Consider the following 27,348-nt stretch of genomic DNA (forward strand, 5'->3'; position numbering starts at 1 on the left):
CTTCTAGGGTTTATAACAAATTAGAAGTGAAATATATGTTGGTAATAGAATGAGGGCAGGAGATTGGTAAATGTAATTAAGCTGTCAAAAGATTTCTGAATGGTAAAACTACTAATAGGACAGTCTGAAATAAGTTCAAGGATGACTCATAACAGGCAACATAACTACTTAAAGATTAATACAAAGCTATAGCTAAAATGTTCAAAGAGATAAAATACAATAACTTTTAAAATATTTGTTTAATACAACAAAAAGGCAGAGAAGAGGAAAAGTGGAACAAAATAGATGGAACAAAAATGGAAAATAAACAAGATGGCAGATTAAATCCAACTATACCAGTAATCACACTGTGATGGAATGTGATGAAAAAAAAATCTTTTTTTTTTTAGTGTTTATTTTTGAGACAGAGAGAGACAGAGCACAAACAGGAGAGTGGCAGAGAGAGAGAGGGAGACAGAATCTGAAGCAGGCTCCAGACTGAGCCATCAGCACAGAGCCTAATGTGGGTCTTGAACGCACGAACCCACGAGATCAAGACCTGAGCCGAAGTCAGACGTTTAACCTACTATGACACCCAGGCACCCTGGAATGTGATGACAACTAAGAGAAGATGGTAAGACAGATTATTTTAATGGCTCAACATATTCTATTCACAATAAACACACTTAAAATATGAACATTGATAGGCTGAAAAAAAAATGAAAAAATATATACCATGCAAATATTAGCCTATGTGGCTACATTATTATAAGACAAAACTTTGATGCAGGTGTTATTACTACAGTTAAAGATAGACATCTGATGATAAGAGTCAATCCACCAGGAAGCATAAAAATACTAATGATGTTAATACAACTAAGATACTAGCGTAACTCTCTCAGCAATTATTAAAACAAGCAGTACAAAATCATCAGCAAGGATAGAAAAGACATGGATAAGACTATTAACCAACATGATCTAAATAACATGTTTGAATTGCTTCATAGTACAATTGCTGAATAACTGTTTTCTGTAAGTACACAAGAATCTTTATCAAAAATCGACCACATACTGGACCGTTAAAGCATGTCTCCAAAAATTACAAAAGACTGAAAAATGGAATAATAAATTGAAAATCTAAAGCAGAAACAAAAGCAGAAAATCCTCCAAATGTATTAACACCATTCTAAACATCTTAATGGGTAAGAAAAAAATCACAATGAAAATTAGAAAGCATTTGAACTGAACATAATGTAAGTATATGACTAAATTTGAGGAGTAGCGTTAAGTAAGTGCATAGAGAGAAACTACTTGCTTTAAATTCATATCTTAGAAAAAAATGAAAAATGTAGAAATTAAGTTTTTATCTCAAGAAGGTGGAAAAAGAAAAATAAGTTAAACCTAAAAAGCATAAAAAGAAGGAAATAATAAAAGTAAGAATATAAGATAAATAAAAGACATATAATAATCAATAGAACCTTAAGTTACTTTTTTGAAAATATTTTTCAAAAAATTTCAATTTTAAAAATTGATAATCCCTCGGAAGATTGATCCAGAAATTATAAAAAAAAAAAAAAGAAAAGAAAATGCAAATTACACTATCCAGAATGGAAAGGAGACATCACTACTAAAAGGAAGAAAGATATTCTATGTGCATTAAAAAAAAATCATAGAATATTGTAAATTTAACAGATTGAATAAAATAAAAACACTTTCTTGAAAAATATAACAAAATTAATACGAAAAGAAATTGAAATTCTAAATAATCTTTTTCTTATTAATGTAACTGAAACCTTCCCACAATGAAAACTCCAGGCAAGGATGACTTCCAAATTTTTTTCAAACATTTAAGGAAGAAATAATATGAATTTTATGCAAAATCTTTGACACAATAGAGGAAAATGAAAGACTCCCCAATCAGTTCCATGAATCTACCATAACCCTGATACCAAACCACCAAATTCTTACAAGGACATTATAAGAAGGAAATATAACAGGCAATATCTCTCACGAGTGCAAATTTTAAAATCCTCAACAAAATATTACCAAATAAATCTAGCAATGAATATGAATATGTTATACATAGCCATTATACATATCATATTAGAGATAGATATATATGCCATTGTTTTACATTAGAAACAATTGATTTTTATTTCAGGAATGCAAAATTAGTTTAATATTTGAAAAACAATGTTAATTTGCCACATTAATAAAACAAATTTCAATAAATGGAAAAAACAGCATTTAAAAAAAGATTAAAATTCTGTTCATGTTATGAAAATGTATTCTTCTCAGGAAACTAGGAGTAGAATGTCCTTAATCTATAAAAGGCTACCTAGTAAGATCTATTTCTATCATCATATTTAATGGGGATATATTGAATACTTTCTCCCTAAAATCCAGAACAAGACAAAATGGATATAAAGAGAATTCTATCCAGTATTGTGTTGGAGGTCTTTGTCAATACACCAAGACAATAAATAAATAAATTAATTAATTAACATAAGTTTTTAAAAAATCATAAAATCAAAAGAAAAAGATGGGAAAGAAAAGAAAGGAAAGAGACTGACCTATATTATTTTATACATAGAAAGCCCCCACAATAATCTACAAAGAAACCCAATAAATTAATAAGTAAATTTAGCAAGATTGATACAGGTTAAATCTACAAAAAAAAAATCATTTGAATTTCTATATACTAGCAACAAATTATTGGAAAAAGAAACTTACAGGTACCATTTATATTAGAATTTTAAAAACATTAAATTCTCAGATATAATCTTTCGAAGATGTGAAAAGCTTCTTCTCTAAAAAGTATAAATACTGAGAAGTTCATAGTATGTCTATTTATTTGTATTGTCTGAAAGTTAAAATGAGCCTTCTAGGGCAGGGACAGATTACATACTCATAGCAATAAACATATTAATTCTCCTCTGCCCCAATTCTTTTCTTTTCTGAGAAGAGATGAAAAGAGTCAGATTGGATATCACCTTACCAGTACTGGGCTGAGGTCTATACTGTGGCCTAGGAACCATAAAAATATGAACACGAACTTTAAATAGAAGAAGGATAGCAGCCTGACTTTCCTTTCTGAGAAAAGGAGAGAAAACTTTGCTCCCTAAGGTAAAAATTCCTTGAGAAGAGAAAGGGAATGAAACTGGACTCTTACCTTTCAGAGTGTAAATAGATATCTTTAGGGGAAGATAAGAAAAGCACTTTTGAGTTTACCATCAAGGTTTTATCTCCTGGGCTTCAGGACTCATCCCCTTGAAATGAAAACTCAGACCTGTGTGAAAGTAAATCTCTTCAATTCTCACTACTTCATTATTATGTAATTTCCAAGGCTTGTGTTTTACCCCAGGTTTTATTTTTCTTTCCTTCAGAAAGCCTTACCCATACAAAAAAAAAAAAAAAAAAAGTTCTCTATAGCTCCAGCACTACTTCTCAAATGAAATTTTAATATATCTTAATAAATATCCATGGACAATATTTTCAAGATCTTAGTTATTGATGATGTATGTGATGATAAATGATCGATATGTGTGATACAATTCCAGTTCAAATCTCAGAAGGTTACTTCCAGAGGAAATTGAAAGGTTGATTTAAAAATATATATAACATGGGGATACAGCACGGGGAATGTAGTTAACAATATGTAGCAACTTTGTATGGTGACAGATGGTGGCTAGATTTATCATGGTGATCACTTCGTGGTGTATATAAATGTCGAATCACTATGTTGTATCCCTGAACCTAATATAATACTGTATGATGACTACACTTCAAAAAAAAAAAAAATGTATAGGAAACTACAAAGATGTAGAATACTCAAGAAAACTTTGAAAAAGACCCACATAGTGCATATGGCACTGGGTTTTAAGACTTACTATAAAACTGTAAAAATTAAAGCAGTATGATATTAGTGCAAGGGATAGACAAATAATCCAACATAATAGAAAACTGTATGGAAATAGATCATATATACACGACCAGTTGATTTAAGACATTAATTTTATTTAAATTTCAAAAGCTAGGGGCGCCTGGGTGGCGCAGTCGGTTAAGCGTCCGACTTCAGCCAGGTCACGATCTCGCGGTCCGTGAGTTCGAGCCCCGCGTCGGGCTCTGGGCTGATGGCTCAGAGCCTGGAGCCTGTTTCCGATTCTGTGTCTCCCTCTCTCTCTGCCCCTCCCCCGTTCATGCTCTGTCTCTCTCTGTCCCAAAAATAAATAAACGTTGAAAAAAAAAATTAAATTTCAAAAGCTAATGGATTGTTTAAAAAAAATAGTGCTGAAACAATTGGATATTCATATGTGTACTGAAAACCATAAATTTAAAAGATAAAACATTAAAGCATCTGGAACATAACATAGAATACTTTCATGGAAAACAAACAAAAAAAACTTTCATGGCATTGGAATAAACAATATTTCTTAAACAGAAAACGAAAGAACAGCAAACTATTTTAATTAATAAATACCATTAAATGACCAATATTAGTAGTCATCAAGGAAATATAAATTAAAACCATAATGACATAGCATTTCATACTCAATGGAATGACTAAAACATAAAAAGAAAAAAACCCCACAAAAACTGTATAGCAAATGTCGGTGAATATAGAGCAACTGGAACTCTCATACATTCTTGAGTGGTGAGAGCCATTTAACAATTTAGGAAAACTGGCAATATCTAGTAAAGCTAAACCAAAATCTATCCCATGATGTAGGAACATCCATCATTCTAATCCTAGCTGTATATTCACAAAAATTGTCTACATGTCTATGAAAATACATGCACAAGAATGTTCAAAGCAATTTTGTTCATCATAGCCTAAAACTGGAAGTAACCCAAATGTCTATCAACTGGAGAATGGATAGATATATTTTGGCTAATTCATACAATAGAATACTACACAGTGATATATAATGAATGCACTACTAATAAATACAATTGTTACACAGATATTATGTTGACAAAATGTGATAGGCGCCCAAGGGTACATATGTGATTCTATTTAAACACAGTTTAAAAAACAGACAAAATACATAGTAATGATGTCAGAAGAATGCTTACCTCAGGATGGGGATGTTGACTAGGAAGGAATATGAAGGAACTTTATTGGAATGTTCTATATCTTGATTCAACTGATAGTTTCACAGTGTGTATGTGTATTTAAAAAATCATTTAACTCTTCATTTAAGATTACCATATTTTAGGGACACCTGGGTGGCTCAGTCGGTTAAGCATCCAACTTTGGCTCAGGTCATGATCTCACAGTTTGTGGGTTCAAGCCCCATGTCAGGCTCTGCACTGACAGCTCAGAGCCTAGAGTCTGTTTTGGATTCTGTGTCTCCCTCTCTCTCTGCCCCTCCCCCATTCTGTCTGTCTGTCTGTTTGTCTGTCTGTCTGTCTGTCTGTCTCTCTCTCTCTCTCTCTCACACACACACACAAATAAATATACATTAAAAAAAGATTACTGTACTTTATGAACATTATTGAATATATGTTACTATGTTACAAGCCAAATGTGAAAAATGAGTATTTTTATCTGTTAAGAAGTGTGTGAGCTCTTTTTCAAACATGTTTTCTGTGAGACACAAGAAGATTCTTAGAAGGAAATACAGTTGTTTCTTGTTATGCATAGTAGTTATATTCTATAAACTCCCTATGAATATTGCAATAGCAAATACTGAACCATTGCTCATAGAATAAATACAAGGTTAGGTTCCTGCTAGCACCTGTTCACATTTTTGTCAACTGATAAATCTACAACCTTGTTTTATGTGTATTTCTGTTTAAAGACACCTTGTTTACTATATATTGTTAATTCATTAACATTGAACTCACAGCTGTTGAAAAAAACAAAATTAATTTGAAGATTGAATGGGTTTTGTTAAAGGATTCTTGAATTGGGCAGAATCCCATCTAGCAAATAGAGGGAAGTGTGGAGAAGTTATAGCAATGGAAGCCTTCCAGAAGAATGAGGATGGATCAAGAAGTTATTAGCAAAAGAAAGAATTCTTCCAGGCAAGATCACCTTCCCTTAGGGGGCAGGGCAGGGCAGCGTATCTTATTAGGTGGATTACCTCATCTTTTGGGGGATGAAGAGGGCCCATGTGACATATTCCTCATTGAAGTTGAGCAGAAAATTCCTGACTCACCAATTAAGAATACATTTCTGAAGGAGGTTGAAATTGCAGTTAGGTTAGGTACTAAGTCCAGATTTGGTGCCTTGACTTAAGTAATGCCATTTTGAACCTGTGATTTTCTTTATAACACAGACAACAGCGCTATTACTCCTCCTGAACAAAGCTTATCTGAAACATATTTGTTCTGTATAAAACACATCACAGCCTTCTTGTTCTTAGAAACACTAGGTAGCACTTCAACACTATGCTGAGGGACCATTTGGAACAGCAAAATCACCAACAAAAATCACAAAAGAGGAAAAACTGTGGCTCTAAATGGACCCCAAAAATGATGGTATGAGAGCTGAAATGAGACAGCATTACCTTGTTCAACCTCAGCTGGGAACATGCATGTCAAACTCAAAATTTTCCCCATTCCATGCATGTCCACAAATTACCACAAAAATGACACAAGTATTGTTTTGGGGGAGGGGGGTCACAAATACATTTTAGTGAATAGGCAAATATGCAAATACAAAATCCATGAATAATTATTTGAGTATAACATGATGCTATAAAGTACATAAATCTTTCATCAGTTCTCAAATTCAGGAATAGTGTCCCTTATGGGGAAATTGATTTGGAAGACATCTAGGTTGACACATAAGGAAGTGTGTAGAAATCAATAAAATATCAAGAACATCTCACTAATGAGAGTGAGAATAATAAAGCAAAATTGGATCTTTGGGCAATGGTTACACAAGGCAGTCAGAAAGAACAAGAGGAATCACTAAAAGAAATACTTAGAAGGTAACTGGACTGTGTAGTCTCCTAGAATCAACTAAAAACCCAAACGCATCATTTTTGCTCCCTTCTAAGCTTTTTCAACACATCTTCTGGGGGTCCTGATCTAGAATGATCTCATGTTTTATTAGTTTGTAGAAATTTATTTAAAATTTATTAATCCCATGATAACATCCACAACAACATTAAATAGATATTACAAAATTGATATTTAGAATGAACATACATGCACATCCCATAGCTTATCAGTCAGGATAGTATAAGTTTTGCTGCATGAACAGAGAATTCCAAAATCTCAGCGGCTGTACACAGTAAAGCTGTTTTGGTTTGGTTGGTTGGATGGTTTTTGTTTTTGTTTTTGTTTTTGTTTTTGTTTTTGTTGTTGTCACACAATAAGCCCTTTGCAGGTCAACTGGAGGTTCTGCTTTAGCTACAACCTCATTCTAGGGAATAGCTACTATCTCAAAAATTGCCTCTGGAGTGTAGCAAAAGGAAAGAAATAGTTTGGTGAGTTTTATATCAGCAATAAATGCTTCAACAGAGAAGTGATACATACAGATTCTACCCATAATCATTGACCAAACATAGTTAAATAAACTCATCTAACCAAAAGGGACCTTAATATTTTGGTAAAGATATTTGTGACTGTGTTCATGAAGAATATTGATTTGTAGTTTCCTTTTCTTGTAATATTTTCATCTGGTTTTGGAATGAGGGTCATGCTAGCCTTATAAAATGAGTTGACAAGAGTTGCGTCCTTCTCTATTTTCCAAACGAGATGTCTAGAATTGGGATATCTCACTCTTAAATGTTTATTAATTTTACCATTCTGAGCCTGGAGGGTTTTTTTCATACTTAAAAGGGATAAGAGCTATCAGATTTTCTAATTATTCTCAAATCAGTCTTGGTATGTTATGACTTTTAAGGAACTTGTCCATTTAATTTATTACATGTATCAGCATAAAGTTGTTCATAATATTCCCTCATCACCCTCTACATCTGCAGAATGTGTAGGTAATGTCTCCTTTTGCATTCCTGATATGGCTAATTTTTATAGTCTTCTCTTTTTTTCTTTAGATCACTATGAATAGAATTTTATAATTTTATTGTTCCTTTCAAAAGAGTTTTTGCTTTTGCTTTCTCTATTATTTGTCCATTATTCTAAGATTTAGAATGAGTATGAGAGAGGTGACATTTGGAGTCACAGTGACCCCACTATTGAGTCCAGTGTTTGGGGTGGGGGTTGAATTGTAAAATAAGGGAGTTAGTTCAAGGGGTAGTTTCCCATAGATCTGGCACCCAGATGCTAGAATTGCAGTGTAAACAGAAACTGAGAACATCAGTTAGATTTTAAAAATTCCTCAAACTTCTCTTGTAAATATCTAAGGTGCTTAGTGGCCTGGCAAATATTAACGTTCATGAGTAACGTTTGTTACATAAATCCCCCAAAGATAGTGGATGACTTGGATGCCTAAGAGAAGGATTAACCAGGAAATGTTGGGCTGACCAGCAGGGGACAGTAGAGCCAACAGGGATTCTACAATGACTGTCACCAGGGTGACAGTGGAGATGGTGGAGATGGGATATTGCCGTCACATCACACCAAAGGGACCTGGGAAGCCAGGGGTCATTGCAGCTAGTTAAATGAGGCATACTCTGGAACCTGCTGAAGATTCCTTATTCTGTTACCGAAACATTGCAACAACAGACTATTGTGTTACCTAGTTAATCTTTTTAACTTTTCGTGAAACTCCACTCAAACTCTGTGGGCATGTGCTTGCAAGAGAGGCCATTGATAACGAAACTTTGCTATCAGTGCAGATACATCAGCAGAGAGATTTTATGAGGATTCTTGGTGAAATTCAAATCAAGTGATTGAATCACGTGCTTGATAATTTTTCCTGTTTGTATTTTATCTCCCTAGCCAGAGTCCAGAATATTTGTATCCCAAATGATGTATATCATATCTGTATCCCCTGATTTATCATGTTCTGGGCAAGTGTAATATTAATACATACAAATACTCAGACACACAATATGCATCATCCTCATACCTTTCACCCAAGTTCACAAATTATCTCTTTCATTTCGTCATTGTCTTGGATATTTCCCCTACAGGGTGCTGTAAGGCAAAGCCAGAAGAGCATTAAGGTTGGGTAAAGGTGGATGTTATGTGTGGGTTTGAGGTTGAAATGTGACAATATGACAGTAAATGATACTCTTAGTCACCCCTGGGTCCTCTTTTGTTTTAAGATACCAGTGTTCTCTCTCTTAAGCATTAGTGTAGATAATGTGAGTTGACTACATTTGTGAAATAAAAGAGAAACTAAGCAAATGCTGCAGGGGAGGTAATTTAACAAATTCACAAAAATCAACATTGTAATAAAACTGTGCAAATATTTAGCTAAATTGCAAAACTGTTATGAGTGTTCCCAGCATGCAATTTGGCATTATAACAAATCAGAAGAAAAAACATGTCTTTGTGAAATAAGCAAACATGAAATCAATAAAGCTATACAAGGTTGTTTGCTAGCTCTAAAACAATTGCTTATTTGAATTTTTCATGAAGGCTATTTAATTAAATATGCTTGATATCTTGAGTTGCATGTCATCTCCAATTTCCTAGTGCTGTGCATGCTTCATATTTGAGAGCTGTGTACAACTTATTCCAAAAATATAGCTTCAGAGATCATTTGGACTGTTCGGGAATGATTAATTTTATTGCCAATATTATTTGGCCAATTACCAAATGTTCTTCTGTCCAGTCACCTCTATCCTTCTAAACCATTTTTGGGACCTCCACAATTTTTTGGACTGAAGATTACAAAAAACTTGGCAATTTAATAATATATCTTGAATGTATAATACTGCTTATGCTGATATAGGGCTTAGGAGGATGGGGAGGAAAAAAAGGTTAACTAGAATGTTTATGTTCTAATAGCAAGATGATGATATTAAAAGTAAAGAACTAATTAATTTTGCTTTTTTTTTTTTTAAAGCTTTTCCTTATCATGACTGTACATAGCCAGAGCAAGCCTGGGAAGTCTCTTACTCTCACTGTGATCAGTTTTAATTTGGAACCCTGGTTATATCTGTCAGCATCTGTCATTCTGAGCCAATTTTTTTCCAGCCTTAATTAAATTCCCACTTTCTTTGTTCTTTCACTCAGCTTTTAATTAATATATGCTACATTGCTATAGGCGCTTATAAGTTTTTTGTTGTTGTCATCCATGATATCTTAACTTCTTCAAACTAGTCACGTAGACATGTAGACTTGCAGCTGTATGAAACATGTAAATCTTACCATTTCTCTCTTTCAGTTCCCTAACAGCCAATTCCAGTTATATTTTGTTAGAATTGTCTAAAACTCACTCTAAATACCAGTCTGGACATATTTGCTTTGTGCACGTTAATGTATTACATATTTCACTCAGTTTATTGGCAACATAAATAGTAAGAATCTATCACGCTTACTCATTTTACATCCTGAGGGATGCAAACAAGAGTGATATTCTAAAATCTGGACAGGGTGAGAGATTATACACAGAAAAAGTCATCATTCCATATTAAATATACAATGAGGGCCACAGACAATGCCATAAGAATATTAATCACGGGTTGCTGAATTAGTCAGAAAACACTGTTTTTGAAATTCAGAGTAATAATGTTATTTTTAATTGTCATAATTATGGAATTCAATAAATTTCTGAATTATTAGCATAGTGTCAGGAAATAATTTTTGAAAAATTTAAAAATACTTATTATACACATATAGAATAAATACTTGTCATAGATATAGTAGGTTAAACTTGTCCAAAGATCATTTTGAGAAACTGGTTCCTTAAAGGCATTTTGGGAGTGGTAGGGGAAGAATGTTAATGCCCTATAGGACAATTAAACCATAACCTTTATCGTTACCATTTTTGACAAATAGAAATCTATAAGGTAACATGTCATTCTTAGTATCTATGTTCTAATCAAGCAGGAAAATAGCAAAGTCCAGCATAGGTACATTTTCTTAGAGAATTAAATAGTCTTTGAGTGGGTCTTTAATACAGTGGCCTATATTATATTGAAAAGTCATACTGTTCATGCCCCCTCTCCCTCATTTCCGAGTTTTGGTAAATTCTTTTTGACATTAGTTTACATTTTGGTTACTATAATTAAAACACAAAATTGGCCTCATCTTTCTTGGTATTAAAAGGAATTCAAGATTTATTTTTCTCACAGCAGGGCTAATGAGCTAATGTGCAGAGGGTCTTGAAAAGATAATATACTTCATAGTTACTAATTATTAGTATTATCTCACTTTTGATATTATTGAAGAAATATTTACATATTTACATGGGATTCTATTTTCTCTTTTTCCTGGCATTAGAGGTTAGGAACCTGTCTCTTTCCTATCTGAATTTCAAGTGTTCTTGTACATTCTAACTCATGGTAGACATCAGACAAATATTTTCTGAATGAATACCTAGTTTTTGTGAACAATGCTCTTTGTGAATAATGAATACATGGTGTTCAAATCCATGTACACATGCATTTTTTTATTATGGCCATTAATGCTATGGTTTTCCTCCTTAAGCAAGCACCCCTTTTCTTTATTCCAACAACGCTAGGTCTCCTTTGTAGAAATATTAAGTTAGCCTTGAGAAGTATTTTTGATTTGCCTGTCACACTTATCTTTGATAGTAGACTGCGGGTGTTGCTCACTTTTTTCTTAATAGTTTTTTGATATATTTTTTTTAGCCAAAAATAAGTGATAGTCTACCTTCCTATCTTTTTCATTAGCCTCTATGGCAACGAAGTGTCAACACTTTTCATGACTAAGCATCAGATTATTAATCTTTTCTTTTCCTCATCTGTAAAGTAAGAAGATCATATTTTATTATTTTTAAAGAATCTTTGTAATCTGTAATCGTATATTGAAATATTGAAACATTGAAGCAAATTTTTTTTATAGTTTTCTCGCTTAAATCACAAGCATCAGGAGCAACAACAACTTCATGGACCTTCATGGTTGCAGTGGTTCTTAATTCAATACTGTAACACTATCTTTATGTGGCATAAATTGTGTAATGTATTCACTATTGTTAGAGATGGTATCGTATAGACAAAAATAAAAAGTAACAAGTCAGGATTGAGTTTAAATTCTGGCTATGCCCCTTACCAAGTTGAAAAGACCACACATGATTAATTTTCAGGAGTATGTATGAACCTCCTAAAACTTAAAATCAACGGGAATGGGTCTTACAAATCCCAAATGCCTATTAGTCTTACAAAATCTGCACATTTTCTCACTGATAAAACTAGAAATATGTGAAACAAGAAATTCATCTTATGACAATCATCTTATAGACACGTGACAGAAGAAGAAAGGGAAAAACATGTTCTAGTTACAGAAAATCACATAGAAGACAAGTTTGGGGTGAGTGTCTTCCTTGGGCTGTATCACAAAACACCATAGACTGAGTGGCTTAAACAACAGACTTTTATTCCTTGCAGTTCTGGAGGCTGGGAAGTCTGAGATCAACATGCCTACAGATTCAGTTCTCCCTTGCTTACAGTTGGCCACCTTATTGCTGAGTCTTCATGAGGGAGAGAGAGGAAGTTATGGTCTCATTTTCTTATAAGGTCACAAATCCCATCTTAGTGACTGTAGCCACCCTTGTGACCTCATCTAAACCTAATTCCAAACCTAATTACACTCTGATGCCTCACTTCCTAATGTCATCACATGGAGGGGAGGTTTCAACATTTGAATTTGTGGGGGACACAAACATTCAGTGCATAACAGTGGGTATTCAAACCAAATCCTATGAACTTGGGGGAAATATGGGGAATGGAGGGCCATGGGCATTCCTCTATGAGTCCCCCATGATGTCTGTGAATAAAGAAAACATTGTATATATTCCAAGTTAGCAAGCTTCTCTCCAGGAGAGATTTTGATTTAGTGTTTGGTGTGATTTCTTGGAATATGCATTTTTATTAATCATTCCAATTGATTTTGATTCGGGTAGTCTCTGGAAACAATACTATTACACATTGGATTAGATTATCTGTGAGGTCATTTAAATATCTAAAATGCTGATTACAAACACCTAGGAATTCATTAAAATTCCATATGGTTTTTCTGTGTGCTGGCACAGATTGTCAAAGAAAAAGAATACTAGTTGTAAGTTATCATGACAATTACCAAGGAAGATTCACACATCACCTCTGAGACTGTTTTTCTAAGAAATCTAAACTAAAAGAGATAAATAAGACTTTTTTTTTGTCCTTTGCTTGGCACAAGACATTTATTTTGCCTCGGTAAGAAGAGATATTCAATATTAATAAATCTTCCTTTTCATAATTATTCTTTTTTCATTTTCTTTTTTTTTTAACTTAAAAAAAATTTTTTTTAACGTTTTATTTATTTTTGAGACAGAGAGAGACACAGCATGAACGGGGGAGGGGCAGAGAGCGAGGGAGACACAGAATCGGAAGCAGGCTCCAGGCTCTGAGCCATCAGCCCAGAGCCCGACGCGGGGCTCGAACTCGCTGACTGCAAGATCATGACCTGAGCTGAAGTCAGACGCTCAACCGACTGAGCCACCCAGGCGCCCCCTTCATTTTATTTATTCATATTTTCTCTGGAACACTAAAAATGCAACTTTGTATAATTTCTATATAACCATTATCATTGGTAAGTACTCCTGTGCCCTTATAACCATGGCTAGTTATTATTTTCCCTTTTATTTTTTTAATATTTTTTTGGTTTATTTTTGAGAAAGAGAGAAACAGAGAACAAGCAGGGGGTAGGGGCAGAGAGAGAGAAAGACATAGAATCTAAAGCACAGAGCCCAATGGACATGGGGCTCAAACTCATGAACTGTGAGATCATGACCTGAGCTGAAGTCAGATACTTAACCAACTGAGACACTCAGGCACCCCTCCCTTTAATTTTTTTATTCAATTTTATGAAGGAGTTTAGGCCATAGTGTCCATTCTGTACTTCAGATTGTTTCTAGTTAGAGCTGTCAGCCTCATTTGCTTTTTTATAATGCCCCTGAACTGTCAATTCCATTAGTGTTAAAGGAGGGGGCAATATAGAGGAAGAAGTCACAGCATCCGATTTCTACAGTCTTGTGGAGTCTGTAAAGTTACTTTGTGTCTCAAGGATTCTTTTTGTTTGTGTTGTGTTCTACTTTTATGGTAATCTGTGCCTACCATTTAAGTTGGTAGGACATATAATTTGGACCAATAGAGCAATATGTACCCAGTGATAGTCTTCTTTTTGCTCTGGTTCTTAATAGTACAAGAAATGAGTTTTCTTGGTGTAGTGGCCAACTCTACTGTCAAGAGTTCTTGGCCAATTTCCAGGTCAGGGCCTATTAAATGAAGCTTCTGAGAAGCCAGAAGATTTAAATACCCCGGAGTGAAATGCAATAGCTCTATTCAAGTAGACATCAGCAAAGGTGACAGAACTTTCACAATCCCATTGACAATTCCTGAGTTCTCAGCAAATGTTGATGAGTTAATTCAATCACCCTGGTTAAAACAAATGGAGCTTAGATTCTGTTGGTTTTTATTCTTCATCCACAAGACTTTAATTTGCTTTTTTATTTGTAATGGAAGATATTAAGTAGGAAAGAGGGCTTTGGAATTGTACTAGTTTGGTTCATATTCTAGTCCCACTACATATTAGTAACTTTAGGGAGATTAAACTCTCTGAGTTTTAGAGATTTTTTTCCCAACAAAGTAGGAAAATACAGCCTATCACATAGAGGTCTTATAGAAATAGATATGAATTAATGAAATATGCTTAATACAGTGCCTAGCATACACATTGCTCTAGTAAATGGTGGTTATTATTTAGCAAAATGCCAAATATTGATGTAGGTGAAGGTGCATGCCTTTCTTTCTCACTATTTCCTAATCCTTTTTTATTGTTTTCATCTAAACTACAACAGATGCTTACCTATCTGCTCATTCTCTTACCCCTATGACTTCCACATCCATCTCTTCCCTCAGGTGTCTGATGGAGCCCTGTATTTTCCACTCTGGCCTCGCTTTTCTTGTTGGTGTGCTATTTTTTAGAACATCTTGACTCTATTGTTATCAAAACATAACTTACCTTTTATTTGGGTTCCATTGCTTTACTTCCATATCCTGTATATTTTATAGTGAACGTACCAACCAAAAGTGGTGGATAACAATGACAATGACTTTCAGGTAATATGCTGGGGAAAAGATCCCATCTTTAGGAGTGAGTCCAGAGTGAAAACTATCATCACAATAGCAAGTCCATGTGGAACATTGTGGGGTGGCACATCCTGATTTTCTTCAACTTCACATGACATCATATAGATAGATGGCTACCCAAGCACTTATTGACTCAGCGAGTTCTATTTTCATGGTATGCTCACCATAATCTCACAAATGATGTTAGTATAAACTGTGCATCTCCTTAAAAATGCAGACTACTGGGGCACCTGGGTGACTCAGTTGGTTGAGTGTCCAACTTCAGCTCAAGTCATGATCTCACAGCTCGTGGGTTTGAGCCTCACAGTGGGTTCTGTGCTGACAGCTCAGAGCCTGGGACCTGCTTTAGGTTCTGTGTCTCCCTCTCTCTCTGCCTCTAACCCTCTCGCATTCTGTCTCTGTCTCTCTCAAAAAGAAATAAAACATTAAAAAAAATCTTTTTTAAATGCAGACTACTAAGCTGTCTTTCCAAACCTGTCTCTGCATCACCAACAACCATCCCAAGTGATTGTTATGCAGTTTAAAATTTAAGGACTCCACTAGTGTATCCTTAGACATACATGTCATACAACAAGCAATAATGTTCTTACAAATAACATTTACCAGATTTTCAATAAGGCCTGCATAATGAGTCATAAATTATGTCTTGGAAGCAAATGGAATCCTTTTCCCTTATGTGAAAGAAATTGCTAAGCCTCCTGCTGTTTTACTTTGACCAATCCTGGAAACTGGGTTATATATATATATAATATATATAATATATATAATATATTATATATTTTATATATTTTATTTTATATATATTTAATATATATGTAATATATTATATATATATATATAACACATGTTTTGTCCATTACATATGTTGCAAGTATCTTCTCCAAGTGTATGGCTTACCTTTTTTTTTTCAAATATAATTTATTGTCAAATTGGTTAACATACAGCGTGTAAAGCGTGCTCTTGGTTTTTGGGGTAGATTCCCGTGGTTCATCGCTTATGTACAATACCCAGTGCTCATCCCAACAAGTACCCTCCTCAATGCCCATCATCCATTTTCCCCTCTCCACCCCCCCATCAACCCTCAGATTGTTCTCTGTATTTAAGAGTTTCTTATGGTTTGCCTCCCTCCCTCTCTGTTTGTAACTTTCTTTTCCCCCTACTCTTCCCCCATGGTCTTCTGTTAAGTTTCTCAAGATCCATATGTGAGTGAAAACATATATCTGTCTTTCTCTGACTGATTGATTTCACTCAGCATAATACCTTCCAGTTCCATCCATGTTGCTGCAAATGGCATGATTTCATTCTTTCTCATTGCCAAGTAGTATCCCATTGTATATATAAGCCACATCTTCTTTATCCACTTATCAGTCGATGGACATTGAGGTTCTTTCCATAGTTTGGCTATTGTTGAAAGCACTGCTGTAAACATTGGGATACACATGCCCCTATGCATAGACACTCCTGTATCCTTTGGATAAATTCCTAGTAGTACTATTGCTGGGTCGTAGGGTAGTTCTATTTTAATTTTTGAAGAACCTCCACACTGTTTTCCAGAGTGGCTGTACCAGTTTGCATTCCCACCAACAGTGCAAGAGGTTCCCTTTTCTCCACATCCTTGCCATCATCTGTTGTTTCCTGGGTTATTAATTTTAGCCACTCTGACTGGTATGAGGTGGTATCTCAGTGTGATTTTGATTTGCATTTCCCTGATGAGTGATATTGAGCATCTTTTAATGTGTCTGTTGGCCATCTGGATTATTCTTTGGAAAAGTGTCTATTCATGTCTTCTGCCTATTTCTTCACTGCATTATTTGTTTTTTGGGTGTGAAGTTTGGTGAGTTCTTTATAGATTTTAGATACTAATCCTTTTTTTGATATGTCACTTGCAAATATCTTTTCCCATTCCATCAGTTGCCTTTTAGTTTTGTTGATTGTTTCCTTTGCAGTGCAGAAGATTTTATCTTGATGAAGTCCCAATAGTTCATTTTTGCTTTTAATTCCCTTACCTTTGGAGACATGTTGAGCAAGAAATCACTGCAGCTGAGGTCAAAGAGGTTGTTGCCTGCTTTCTCCTTTAGGGTTTTGATAGTTTCCTGTCTCACATTTAGGTCTTTAATCCATTTTGAGTTTATTTTTGTGTATGGTGTAAGAAAGTGGTCTAGTTTCATTCTTCTGCATGTTGCTGTCCAGTTCTCCCAGCACCATTTGCTAAAGAGACTGTCTTTTTTCCATTTGATGCTCTTTCCTGCTTTGTCAAAGATTAGTTGGCCATACATTTGTGGGTCCACTTCTGGGTTCTCTATTCTATTCCATTGGTCTATGTGTCTGTTTTTGTGCCAATACCATACTGTCTTCATGATTACAGCTTTGTAGTAGAGGCTAAAGTCTGGGATTGTGATGCCTCCCTCTTTGGTTTTCTTTTTCAATATTACTTTGGCTATTCGGGATCTTTCATGGTTCCATACAAGTTTAGGACTATTTCTTTTAGCTTTGAGAAGAATGCCGGTGCAATTTTGACTGGGATTGCATTGAATGTGTAGATTGCTTTGGGTAGTATTGACATTTTAACAATATTTATTCTTCCAATCCATGAGCATGGAATGTTTTTCCATTTCTTTGTGTCTTCAATTTTCTTCATAAGTTTTCTATAGTTTTCAACATACAGATCTTTTATATCTTTGGTTAGGTTTATTCTTAGATATTTTATGGTTCTTGGTGCAACTGTAAATGAGATCAATTTATTGATTTCTCTTTCTGTTGCTTCATTATTGGTGTATAGAAATGCAACTGATTCCTGTACATTGATTTTGTATCCTGTGACTTTGCTGAATTCATTTATCATTTCTAGCAGCCTTTTGGTGGAGTCTTTTGGGTTTTCCATGTAGAGTATCATGTCATCCAAGAAAAGTGAAAGTTTGACTTCTTCGCCAATTTTGATGCCTTTTATTTCATTTAGTTGTCTGCTGATGCTAGGACTTCCAACACTATGTTATACAACAGTGGTGAGAATGGACATCCCTGTCGTGTTCCTGATCTCAGGGGTAAAGCTCTCAGTTTTTCCCCATTGAGGATGATATTAGCTGTGGGCTTTTCATATATGGCTTTTATGATGTTTAGGTATGTTCCTTCTATCCCGACTTTCTTGAGGGTTTTTATTAAGTATGGATGCTGTATTTTGTCAAATGCTTTTTCTGCATCTATTGACAGGATCATATGGTTCTTATCCTTTCTTTTATTAACATGATGTATCACATTGATTGATTTGCAAATATTGAACCAGCCTTGCAGACCAGGAATGAATCCCACTTGATCATGGTGAATAAATCTTTTTATATGCTTTTGAATTCGATTTGCTAGTAACTTGTTGAGAATTTTTGCATCCATGTTCATTAGGGATATTGGCCTGTAATTCTCCTTTTTTGTGGGGTCTCTGCCTGGTTTGAGAATCAAGGTAATGCTGGCCTGGAAACTGGGGTTATAAATGGAACCAAGCTGAGTTCTCTTCTAGACATATTAGCATCCCCTGGAGAGCTCTTAAAAATCCTAATGCTCAAGCCACACTCAGGAACAATGAAGTCAAGACCTTCAGAGTGGGACCCAAGTATTTTTTAAAAGCTCCTCAAGGGATTACAACATGTAACCACGTTTAAGAATCCCCATTTGCTAGAGTCCTGATTCTCAACCCTTGGCTGCATATTAGAATCATAGGGATAGTTCACAAAAACAGCTGCCTGGAGATCCATTTCCAGAAACTCTCACTGAATTGTCCTAAGGTTATCCAGTTTATACAATGGGCAGCCAGGGTTGAGAGCAAAGACATTAGAGCCATAATCTAAACTGGGAATGAGGAAGGGTAGTAAGGAGGAAAACTTAACTTTCAGATTTGACACAGAGAAGAAAAGGAAAGAGGCAAGGGGAGGATTAAATTTAGAGTTTCAGAGCAGGAAAGAGCCTAGTTTCCATCAAATGACCCAGCATAAGCACTATAATAGAGAAGTAAGCTAGTATTTCAAGCACTCTAATCCTGAATGCACAGCCCTGGGAGAGGTTGTTTCTATTTGAAAGGCTAAGCAATTCTATACTCTAGACTTTAGAGAGGCAACTATTCTAACTACTATCAACACAGGTATGTTTAAAAATAGCGTAAGAAATACCAGAAATTTTTCATTGGTGTCCAAGACATGTGGTTGGCTAGGAAGACTGTGTAGACCCTCCTGCCTCTGCATGAACAGGGTTTTAAGTTTACCAAGATCAATGGTCTGTACCCTTGGTACTCAAAGTGTAGTCTAGACTATCAGCACCAGCAACAGGAGGTTTTTTAATTAGAAATGTACGATCTCAGGCCCCATTCTAGATCTACTGATGGTTGATTTAGGTTTTTAACAAGATATGCATTTGAACAAGATTTGTATGCACTTTAAAGTTTGAAATGCAGTGAATGGCATCCTAGATTTAATATTTAGAACTAGTTCCATATTCAACCATGTAACTTAAGAATTTGTCCTCTCCCTCCTAAAATGTTAGTTGGATCCTGCTGCTATAATATTGTACAGTATCCCAAAATTAAACTTCCATACAAGGAGCTTGTTGGAGTGCCTAAAAGTACAGAACAGAGAATTGGAACTTCCATGAGCTCACAGAACAGCTTGTGTTTGCTTCCTGATAAGTGTGTGCATGTGTGGAGGAATGTTGTCTGAGATTTCCTTCATTGTAATACGTCTCGCCTAATAGATTGTGCTAGTTTTTCCTTCTAAATATTGGTGGATACATATAGTAGCTATTTAAAAAAATGTTCTGATTAACCATAAATGATAAAATCAAGTCAAGTTGGTCACAAGACTAGTCCAATATCTACATTTGATGGATTAGAATATTGGGGTCCAAAGATGCTAGGGACTTATTCAGGATCTATTGATTAATGATAGCTACGACTAGAACTCAAAACTTCTCACTCTAAAGTTTAGCCTTTTTTTTTTTAACTTCTACTGAAAGAGGACTTCTAGGACCTCAAACTTTCTACCTGGGTTCTTCTTTCTAGCTTGTCTCTAGGCTCAGGTGGAATACCCTGATGGCAAAGCATCCCCTGAGGGGAACTGAAAGTAGCCCCTCAAGCAATAAGGACTACCTTGAACTAGCAAGACCCCACCCATAATGGACTCTAAGACTCTAAGACACTTACCCACCCACTTTTGCCCCCCATTTTCCTTGTATAAACCTGGAGGTATTTTGGGGATGTTGGAGACAGTCTCTGAGACATTAGTCCACTGACTTTCCAGTGTTGGCCTCATTGATATAAGTTCCTTTCTTGTTTCAACACCACTCATTTCTCTGCCTTTGGGTTTTGTCAGCAGTGAGTGTTCAAACCTGTTGGAGACCCCTGAAGGTAGGTGCTCTTGCACCCTTTCACCCCTGCACCCTGGCTATAATGCCACCCTATTTCTTTAGAAAACCACTATGTCCTTTTCTATTTGCCTAGGATTAGAGGAATGGAAACAAAATTGAGGGAATGAAAGCCATGGTCATCACACTGGAAAAAAGCAACCTCAGGATCACTTGCTCAAGCATCTCTTATACATAAGCTGACCAGAGGCCACTATAAGATATGCTTTAAGATAAATGAAGGGCTTCTTCAGATGCCTGGGTGGCTCAGTTGGTTAAGTGTCCAACTCTTGATCTTGGCTCAGGTCTTGGCTCTTGATCTTGCAGTTCATGGGTTTGAGCTCCACATCTGGCTCGTGCTGACAGTGCAGAGCCTGCTTGGGATTCTGTCTCTCCTTCTCTCTGCCTCTCCCCATGCTCTCTCTCTCTCTCTCTCTCAAAATAAATAAACTTAAAAAAAAAGATCAACAAAGGGCTTCCTCCTTATATATAACTATATAAGCATAGTTATATTAATGTCACATCTCAAGAATCATTTCAATTTACATATGGCACTTTTAAATCTGTAAGAAAAAGTTGTTGGCTAGCTAATATGTCATGAATAATTGTTTTCTGTTAAAAGAGAATTCTCAGAAGAAAGTAAAATGATGACTGTCATAAAGATATAAAAAATAGTTCTCATATAGTGTTAAAGATTTTATTTTACTGATTAATTAATAAGAGAACCAGACAGATGTTAAAACTGGTTCAAAGGAAAAGTCAAAAAGCACATATTTATATGAAATAAAGGAGTTAGGTTAGAAAGGAAGGCAAAACTGGTTTTTCTACAGGAGTTACAGAAGTGCAAACAAAACTCTACTGGACAACACAGTTTGCATTTATACTGTTCATTATCTGCAATTTAAAAAGAGGTGTAAAATAGCCAAAGACAATGAACAGGGTTATTATTAGACAACCTAGAAGGTTGTATTACAGACAATCCATAGTTTTTGTTGAAGTACAAAATATTTTTTTCTGCAACTGATTAAATAACTCATTATTCCTTATTTTTTCATAGCTATTACAATGAATATGTGGTAATTTCCCATAAAAATAATCCACAATTATGAAACATGATCACTACATAACACTACAAAAAAGCAGACTCCAGATGGATGAAAGACCTAAATGTGAAAAGTAAAACAATCATGTTAAAAAAAGATAATATAAGAGAATCTCTTTGTGGTATTGAGATAAGGAAAGATTTCTTAAAGAAGACCCAAAAGGCATAGATTGCAGGGCAAAAAAAGAGATGAATATGAGTACATTAAAATTAAAGATCAAAGTTAGAGACATGACATATTGGGACATATGATATTTACAATGTCTAGAACCAGAAAGGGCCTAATATGTAATGTTGTAGGAACTCCTACATATTGACAAGGAAAAAGCATGAACCCCAATAAAATCACAGACCAAAAATTTTATGCAAGACTTTCTTTCATTATAACATACCACTTGGTCCCAAGGTCCAGCCACTTGCCTTTAATTGATGAGAACCACTAATATTTTTAAAAATGAATTCAATAATTGTTGAATGGCCAACTAGGCTTAGTTGGCAACAACAGTCAAAAGTTGTTGTGATGAAGCACCAGCCTGGAAAGTTTTGACATTGGAGAAGAGGAAGTCAAGAAATGAAATACTGCATTAAGAGATTCCGCTGGGGAAAGGAAATGTTTGTGGCTGGAGAAAACAAGGTGACTAGCTTCCAAGGTGCCTTGGGAGTTGAAGAGCATTAACAGAACCAGCCAGACATTTATTTTGATGAACTAAAGACACAGTTTGCCATCTGGACTGGTCTATTACTGCTTCTCACTCCCTGTACTCATCAACCTTAAACTTGAGAAGCTACTGCACTTACAGACTTACAGACTAAGAAAACCAAGTCTAAAATTGTGCATACGCATCTATGTACTTATATTTGTGGATTTGATCATTTGTGTAAGTTTAGTATACTCATACATGCTATAGTTTGCTTTATGCGATAAACAAATACTCAGGAGATAGAGCTAAATTAAAATCTGTATTTTGATAAGTGCCTATTGAGTATATATGTCTAAGAATAGGTGTATCACAAAGATCAGAGAAAGTATACTAACTAAATAACTAATGATTTGAGGGCTCCTGGCTGGCTCAGTTGGTAGTGCATGTAACTCTTGATCTCAGGGCCATGAGTTCAAGCCCCACATTGGGTGTGGAGCCTACTTAAAAAAAAATTATTGACTTGGTACAATTTATGGGTGACAGTTACTAGTGTTTAGCATGATGCCTCATATATGGTAAATGTTTTGCAAGTCATTGTTGACCGAAGGGGCATAAATATGAGTATTCTACATCCTGATTAAAAACATTTATTGTCAATGAATGAATTATTACCCCAAAAAACTACTCATTATCTTATTATAAAATTATTCTCAGAAAGAAAGATTTAAGAGCAACCAGTATTAAATTTAAGTCATCATTTGGGGTAGATATTTGCCAATATTTGATAAACTTATATCTAATGATATAGCATTGATCCTATATAGGAGATTAACTTTATATGCGTAGGAGGTCTATTTTGCAACTTCTTCATCTTGGAAGGTTCACTAGAATATCGTATTTTTAAAAATCCAATATTTTATGGGTGCTTTATTGAGTTATTTTATGTGTCATTTCCTATAAATATTCTCCAGGCAAAAATAATTATGGTAATGTACTGTTGCTCTCCAAAGTAGGACACTGAGGTCTCCCTCATACATTTATCTAAGTACTAAGAAGATCCAGAATTACTTTTGGAAGAAAATCTTGGCTGTGTCTAAAAATAGATTCTTGGCCCAACTCTGTTGGAAGTACTGTGGCCCTCTATTCAAATATGTGCCTCCTTTGTGGCCTTAATTTTTATAAGAAGGGATCTTCCTACTTCAACAATCAGTTGATTGTCAGAGCATATCAGTCTGTTTTTATTTGGCAAAATACAAGATGTTCATTTCAAATTCCTACCAAAGAATATGTCTTAGACTACTTATTGCCCAATTCTTACAATCCCTGTAGGGAGAAAAACTATTGGAAGGTTGGTAGGAATTTTTCAAGTACATTTCTTCATTTGTATTAATCAAGCCTTTTTATTTTCTGGGTTTTGACATCTGGAGTGCTGCTGACCCTGGAGGGACTGCTTCTTCCAAGCCACTGCCTAGAGATTATCATTAACAATGTACCTGTGAGAGCACCTTTCAAAAGCAAACCAACCAACCCAGAGCCCATACCCAGAAAGGTCCCCTTTACTGGGCTCTCACACCCAGGGCCACTATTCCCCTGCCCTAATCACCTGAAGGCCAGGTATCAGGCAGCTAGAGACAGTCTTTATACCCCAGAGACTGCTGAGATTATTCAAACTAGCCAATCCTAAACATGCTTACCTTTTCATCTGTTCTTCCCACAGAAAACATAGAGCCTCTTACCATGTTTCTCTCTCATTCCATCTGCTTCCTGACTAGTGCTTCTCTGTGTGGTCCTGTGTGGCATGGTGTGCCCCCTTCCTTGCTATGAATCACAAACCATCTTTACAGTGGCAATCACTTCCTGATTTGTTGGTTTCACCAAACTTGAATAATAATAAACCTATATTTTGAAACACCTTTGGAGCAGACTGGACATTCACAATTAAGCCAAGTCTCAAATCTAACTGTTTGAATCTCTCAGTGACTGGCTTTTATTGAATAATCTTTTACACTCACACCATCCACCTATGTCTCAGGATTTTAAAAGAAGTAACAGTGCAAATCATGTTAATAAAAGTGACATTGTTGCTGATGACACAACCCACTATTGCCATACAATGGCAATGTATAAATTTATACAAAAGGAATATAGTCTCAAACATACTTTAAATCTTATATTTTAATTTGAGCAATATATTGCTTAAAATTTACTGAAATGTATATGCACATATATTTTTTTTTACTGAAAAAATATTCTTTTTGATAATATATGGATTGTATCCAATGATGAATGAGTTGGAACTGGATTCTATTGGCTTGAGAGCTGACTGTTAAATTTTCAGGAATTATATGTTGGTAGTTTGAAACTAGCCATGGTTGGAATAATGACACCATGGAAATTGGCAAATACTGCAATCCCCCGGGCCCCCCTAATCCCTGTGCAAAGCCTGTTGTTAAGCATTATCAGTACACCATTGACATGGTAACCTGTTTTCTCACATTTGTTTTGTAAACGAGTGTATACTGGGGCACCTTTGTGGCTCAGTTGGTTGGTTAAGTGTCCAACTCTTGATTTCAGCTCAGGTCATGATCTCACGGTTTGTGGGTTTGAGCCCCACCCACATCAGGCTCTGCACTTACAGTGCAGAGCCTGCTCGGGATTCTCTTTTTCTCTCTCTCTCTCTCTACCACTCTCCCCATTCACCCTCTCCCTCTCTCTCTCTCAAAAATAAATTAACATTAAAAAAATGTGTTTAAAAAAGCTAGTATACACCTAAATATACAGGAAAAGTTTTAACACATTGAGAATTTCAGTCTAGTTTACAAGAAATGTTTTAAAATTTTTAATATTTAATGAAACTAAATGTTAAGTTTCAGGCCAATAACCAAGCTGCCTGATATACATTAGACCTATAAAATGTATTATTAATATGCTTTTCAAAAAAGTAAATAAATGCAACTTGATTCCTTAGGTTAAAGTCAAACAGTGAAATGAACATGTATTTGGCATTTGTAGATGTTCAAGTTTAACTAGATACACAGTTCCTACTGTTATTTTCTGGTAAGAATGATGAGAGAAAGAGTCTCAAGATAAGGAGAGGTAAGGCCCAATGACATAAGAACTCCAGAGTTCAACATGATCGGAGACTTCTGTGGCTCAAGTTTAGGGGATTAACTTTATGGAAGAAATACCAGAGAACTGACAATATCTCATTCATCAGAGTAAAGATAAATCTGAGTTTATTTGACCAGCTGAAATCATTCCTTATGAGACTGGACACAGTGTCTCCACCTAATCCACTACTCTGAAGAGGAATCAGAATCAAAATGGCATCTGGATTTATGAGGAAATAGTTGTTTGACGTTTTGTTCTGCATTAGTGTAGTCAGACCTGAAATTACAAGTACAAAAGTCAAGGTTACAAGAGCTTAAGCATTTGTATACTTGCAAAGTATTTGGAACTTACGTTTTATAACCCAGCTGTGTAATAAAGTCCCTGAAAAGTAAGGAAGTAATTTCCATACCTTCTGAGGCATTTGTGAAGCTAGAAATGTGGAACCTGGCAAAATACACTTGTGTATGAATTACCTTCTCCTGCCAATTAACCTTGATTTTGATGATTCTCCAGGGACTGTCATACATGTAAAATTGGTTTTCTTTGTTATAGGTTCACCTTGCAGAAACAGAATCACACTTCTTTCTATTGTGGTCAAAAAGACATAACATAAATTTATTATCAGCTTTTAAAAATTGTGCGATGCAGTAGTATTAACTACATACACATTGTGGTGCAACAGAACTCTAGAACTTTTTCATTTTGTAAAACTGAAACTCTGTCCATTGAACAATTCCTCTTTTGCCTCTCCTCCCCAGCTCCTGGCAACCGTTATTCTACTCTCTTTGTTTCTAAGAGTTTGACTATTTCAACGTTTATTTATTTTTAGGACAGAGAGAGACAGAACATGAACGGGGAAGGGGCAGAGAGAGAGGGAGACACAGAATCAGAAACAGGCTCCAGGCTCTGAGCCATCAGCCCAGAGCCTGACACGGGGCTCGAACTCACGGACCGCAAGAACGTGACCTGGCTGAAGTCGGACGCTTAACCGACTGCACCACCCAGGCGCCCCGAGTTTGACTATTTCAGATACCTCTTATGGGTAGAATCATGCAGCATTTATCATTTTGTGACTGGCTTATTTCACTTAGCATAATGCAATCAAGGTTGTAGCAGATGACAAGATTTCCTTCTTTTTATTATTTTTTTAATGTTTATTTCTGAGACAGAGAGACAGAGCATGAGTGGGGGAGGGGCAGAGAGAGAGGGAGACACAAAATCCAAAGCAGGCTCCAAACTATGAGCAGTCAGCACAGAGTCCTACTCGGGGCTCGAACTCACAAACCATGAGTTCATGACCTGAGCTGAAGTCGGTCGCTCAACTGACTGAGCCACCCAGGCGCCCCTGTTTCCTTCTTTTTAAAGGCTGAACATTGTACGCATATACCACATTTTCTCCATCCATTCTTCTGTTGATGGACATTTAGGTTGTTTCCACATCTTGGCTATTATGAATAACACTGCAACGAACATTGGTGTGCAAATATCTCTTCAAGATTCTATTTTCAATTATTTTGGGTAAATACCCAGAAGTGGGATTACCGAAAGATTTGGTAATTCTATTTAAAAATTTTTGAGGGTCAACAATAGCCAAACTATGGAGAGAGCCAAAATGTTCATTGACTGATGGACAAAGATGTGGTATATATATAAAATGGAGTATTATTCAACTGCCAAAAAGGATGAAAGCTTGCTATTTGCCATGACATGGCAGCTAGAAAGTATTATGCTAAGTGAAATAAATCAATCAGAGAAAGAAAAATACCATGTGATTTCACTCATATGTGGAATTTAAGAAACAAAACAGATGAGCATATGGGAAGTGGGGAAGGGGGGAAGAGAAGAGACAGAAACAAACCACAAGAGACTCTTAATGATAGAGGACAAACTATGGGTTGACAGAGGGAGAGGGGTGGGAGATAGGCTAGATAGGTGATGGTTACTAAGGAGGGAA

General features: G+C 35.5%; 1 protein-coding gene across 1 annotated transcript in view; it reads left to right on the forward strand.

The window, feature by feature from the left end:
• The first annotated feature begins 596 nt into the window (after positions 1 to 596).
• PPP1R9A (protein phosphatase 1 regulatory subunit 9A) overlaps positions 597 to 27,348 on the forward strand; it is a 366,748-nt gene continuing 339,996 nt past the window's right edge. Inside the window, exon 1 of the mRNA XM_047848722.1 lies at positions 597 to 613. The gene's annotated coding sequence lies outside the window, so the exon portion shown is untranslated. The remainder of the gene's footprint in view (positions 614 to 27,348) is intronic.

This window comes from Prionailurus viverrinus, chromosome A2 (genome assembly GCF_022837055.1).
Source record: "Prionailurus viverrinus isolate Anna chromosome A2, UM_Priviv_1.0, whole genome shotgun sequence".
NCBI classification, from domain to species: domain Eukaryota; kingdom Metazoa; phylum Chordata; class Mammalia; order Carnivora; family Felidae; genus Prionailurus; species Prionailurus viverrinus.